The sequence below is a fragment of the Schistocerca americana genome, chromosome 6, assembly GCF_021461395.2.
Source record: "Schistocerca americana isolate TAMUIC-IGC-003095 chromosome 6, iqSchAmer2.1, whole genome shotgun sequence".
Classification (NCBI taxonomy): domain Eukaryota; kingdom Metazoa; phylum Arthropoda; class Insecta; order Orthoptera; family Acrididae; genus Schistocerca; species Schistocerca americana.
In genome coordinates this window covers 602,262,856-602,267,584 of record NC_060124.1, presented here as the reverse complement: position 1 = coordinate 602,267,584, position 4,729 = coordinate 602,262,856, and positions in this window count along the sequence as shown.

The window sequence follows — 4,729 nt, the reverse complement described above, 5'->3', positions numbered from 1 at the left end:
TTGGTAGGGTGGTTGCTTAACAGTCGGGCCTGCTGATATTCTACCACTCATAAATGTGGCCTGTTTCCTCTCTTGATGTATTATGCTCACTTTTATGGCTAGTGCTGAATTGGTTCAGTTATTCGAAAGTTCGAATTCTTGCTGTTCACAACTTGGTATAGGCTGGATAGGGTGTGATGTCATCACCCCCCACTCCCGTTTGTGACCTAGCGTATCTGAACGAGTACCCTGGGAGTGAGTTGTAAAAGTGGTGACAATTGTGGCTCATGCAGCCATCGATTCAATCACATCATCTCAGGCAGCCACTTATAGATCTATGTCTGCGGCAACGGCAGCAGCAGGAGCAACTATAGTAACAACATGCTGAAATGTTCACCTTCTGCAAGTGTTGTCATTTTGAGAGAAACTATAGAAACACATGTCACTGACACTAGGCACCTTTCCCGTTTCCCTAACTCATCCAACTTTGTAGATGTTTTATGTATGTACGAAGTGGAAGAATTGCCTGTACTGGATGTGAGTGCAGACTTCAGTCCTTCTAGTTCCTTTCTTTATAATTTGGTGTGAACCTACTTACTGAAATCTGATGGTTAGTGTACAGCAATAACTGCAAATGTTGAATGTAAATTGCAAGTTGTGGCAATGCAGCTTAAGGTAAATTGGTGATAGATGTGTGCTAAAAATTTGGATGCAGAGTGGATAGCAGAATTGCAGGGTATGCCTAGAAATTGTACGTTTGAATGTCATCAGTGTGGCATATCTTATGTAGATGCCATTATCTGTGATATAATTGTGAGGTTAGTTTTTGATCAGTTGTTGAAAGTGAAGTCTTCAGTTGACTGATCTATCTTTAGATGACATAGCACAGTTGATATGGTCATACAAGCTGTCTGGACAGACCTGGGAAGCATTTGTTGACAAGTACCATATAGCGTAAGATGATTGTAGCTGTTCCTGTAGTACAGTGTCAATGACACAATAGGGTCTCATTCCTTGGGACTGATCTGCATGTGCCACCATTAGTTGTCAAAAAGAAGTCTTGCTGCAGCTCTGTTAAGCAACTTAATAAGACAGACAGTAGGAATAGGCTTTCCCCATTACTGGACATGTCTTCATATGATAGGTGCAGTGGTATCACAATTCGTGGTCCAGTACAGGAGAAGATACTGGCCACCTCCTTGGCACTGGTAAGGAGGGCATGCCTCAGTTGCCACACTCAACATAAGTGCTGGAAATGTCTGCATGCAAAGAAAGGTGGTGTCAGGTGCTACCACAGTAGCCACATCACTGATGTCTATGCTGTGGAATGTAGTGTTTACAATGCGGACTAGTTGTCAATTAACACATTTTCCATGCCTAGCTCACAAATCAGGTAAACAGCTCACAATCTCATGATGCAGTTGTCCATTTTTGGATGGTCAGTTGTGTTTCAGCTCTATATTGGCACTGTGGCCTTGTTGGTAAATGTGCCATACATATCACGAGCTGTGTAGCATTTAACAAAGAAAGTGTCTCCTATAGTTACCAAAGAGCTCCATTAAGAGGTTGACTGGTTGTGGCAGCAGAGTATGAGAATTTGGAGCACCGAGCAACATTCTTGGTGGTCGATCCCTCTTTGGCAACATTTGTTTTGATTAGTTGCTTTCACAACATTTTGATTTCAAAGTTGTTGATTGTATTAATTTAGTGTCACCAGTCATTTCCTTTTGTGACATTGAATCATTTTCACAGTTGCATAAACAGTCTTTTAAGCAAATACTGAGTAAAGCAAGTGATTTGCTGGCCCACATTTAGCTAGCGTGACCTGTGAACCCGAAGTTTTCCTGTGGTGGCACTTTGCCATTTGCTATGAGTTTTGTAGTTGACACTTAATTAGCCAAACTACAGGAATTAAGGGCTATTTTGCCTGCAGCATTGAGTCAGTAGGCAATACCGTTAATGTTGATTAAAAAAACCCAGTGCAAGAATTGGATCGTGTGGCAGGTTTAAAGCCACAATTAAAACACAGAGTGAGGTGGAAGTTGATCTGATCCCTGGCACCAAGGAGATATTAATGAGGGTGGCTGGTGGACATTATTTTTCAAACACTGATTAGAGATACACGTAACGGCAGTTGCCCATTACTAATATGACATTCGACTTCTATAAGTTTACCAGATTGCCTTTTGGTGTTCTTACAGTTTGAGAATTTCATCAAACAGAGAGCTCACCATAACATGAAGTGTGCATCTTATCTGGATGATCTACTTTTCAGAGGTGCTACCAGTGTTTTCAGTACTTACAGGTGGTGGTTTAGGTGTGGAGGAAAGTGGTCTCCTTTGTAGGTTGGGAAATTGTACATTTTTGTGTGCCAAGTATTAACGCCATGCCTTAAATGACTGCTTTGTACCAATTGATTAGCTGCCTGTACATCAGAACTTGAAGGAGCTGTTGTTGTTCCTTGCCAAGGGGAACTATTATAACAAATCCAAATCAAAAGCATCTGTGGTCTCTCACTCTCTCAATCAGCTCCTTAAGAAAGATGCAAAATTTGTTTTGTCAGACACTTGTCAGAATGTCTTTTTGTGGTTAAAACATTGTTGATGTTCATTGCCTTACTACCTTTGATTCCAAGAAAACCTTAATATTGGCTACTGATGCATCACAGCAGACCTAAGACTCTTCCACCAACCAAAATGAATTACTCCCTGACAGAGGTGGTGTTAAAAAGCTTTAAGTTTCCCTGTATGGCTCCAAATCTCAGTTGGTCACGGATCATAAACAGGAAGTACCATTGTTTAAACCTAAGGCCAGACTTCCTGACAAGATGGCTCACACTACACCATTGAGGAATATTTCTCAACAATTATTTTGATGATAACCATTTTTGGCCCAACACTGAGTATGCTAATGCCATTGCATTGTCCCAGTTGCCTGTGGGCCCTGATATGGAGTTCGGTGGGGTAGAAACAATTTGTTTTTTTAGTTACAATATTTTATCCATGACTTCCAAAACTACTGACAATATTAACTAAAGGTCCTCAAATTGTTATGTAATCTGAAAACAAGCTTAATTAGTTCCTGGAAACCAATATCAGTATGGGCAGATCTCCACAGGATTTTACCAAGTTATGGGGAAATTACAGTTATATCGCTCATCGTGCTGCTCATTTGGTGTGACCGTAGCCAAACAATCTTATTGAACACTCAGGTGTAAGCTGTTGCAGTCCTCATTTTCCTTCTTTATTTCACCTTTTCTCTTTGCAAGGTCTGTCCCTCCATCATTAGCTGTCACAATTGCAGCTTAATGGTCAGCTCCCTCACCCCTTTTTCCTGCTCAATGACTTTAATGTCCACCATCCTGTTTGTGGCTCTTTGAAAACCTGTCAGATAGGTTCCGTCTTGACTGACCTTCTCAACTGAATCAACCGCATCTGCCTTAACACTGCAGCACCCAAGTTCCTTTCAAACACCATACACACCTATTCCCATTTGGACGTCTCGTTCTGCACTGCCCAGCTTGCCCCCGTCATTTTCAGTGGTCATTTCTCTGACACAAACTCTAGCAACCATTTACTGTGCACTATCCATTTGCTGACTCATGCCTCCATCTATGTGTAAACCCAATTAGCAGCTTCTCAAGGCCGACTGGAGGCTTTGTTGCCCCTGACTACCTTCAACGGACATCATCTGCCAGTTAAGATGACCATATACAGTACCTTATGAACATTATCTTTACTGCTGCAGGATGTTGCATACCACACAGTTCTTTACCACACTGTGTCCTGCTCAGCTGGTGGTCTGAGACATGTTGTGATGCAATTTACCTGCAGAGAAGTGCTCTCCCCCTTATTAACTGTCATCCCATGATGGCAAAATGTATTAATTAAAAACTGTTGCATGTTCAGTGCCATTGCATTCTTTGGGGTAGCAGGAAAGCTAAATGAATTTCTTTTACTAATTCTTTCAACAGTTCCACCCCCATCTTCTGCCACATGGTGCACCTTGCAACGTCTGTCTGTGACAGAGGTCTATTGACGGATGACCAGTCTGACTGTAGCAGATGATGTCATTGTAGACCCTACACCTGTCTCAAACAGTGTGGGCCACTATTTTTTGTAGATTTAGAGATACACTCACTGTCAACCCAACTTCCTCCTTTTGAAATGAGTGGAGGCAGCTCGGATGATATACTGCTCCTCTCAGAATTATGAATACTACAATGTAGCCTTTATGTGCTCTCACCTCATCCCAATCCTCCACCCCAGGGCCAGACACTGTTTGCCCACAAGAGAATGCAATCACTTTCTCCTTCATAGTAACACACTCTTTTGGGCAAATGTCATGTTTTCCGACACTGGCAGAAGCCACTGTCGTACCTATCTGTATGCCTGGTAAGGACAAATACCTTTCTTCTAGCTGCCACTCCATTGCCCTCACCAGCCATATTTGCAGGATGATGGAGTGTATGATTCATGGCCAGCTGGTGTGGAGCCTGGAGTCTCACAATCTACTAACCACTGCACAGTGTGGCCTTCAAGTATGTTGCTCTGAAGCTGACCATCTCATCACTTTGTCATCCCACGTCATGAATGGCTTCCTGCAGAAATAAGATTGTTATCAGGCTTTTTGATTTATAGAAAGCGTGTGACACCTGCTGGAGGACTGGTACCCTTTGTACTCTATACACGTGGGGCTTCCCATGCTGCCTGCCCATATTGTGTACAAATTTCCAAGGTACATGTCAGTT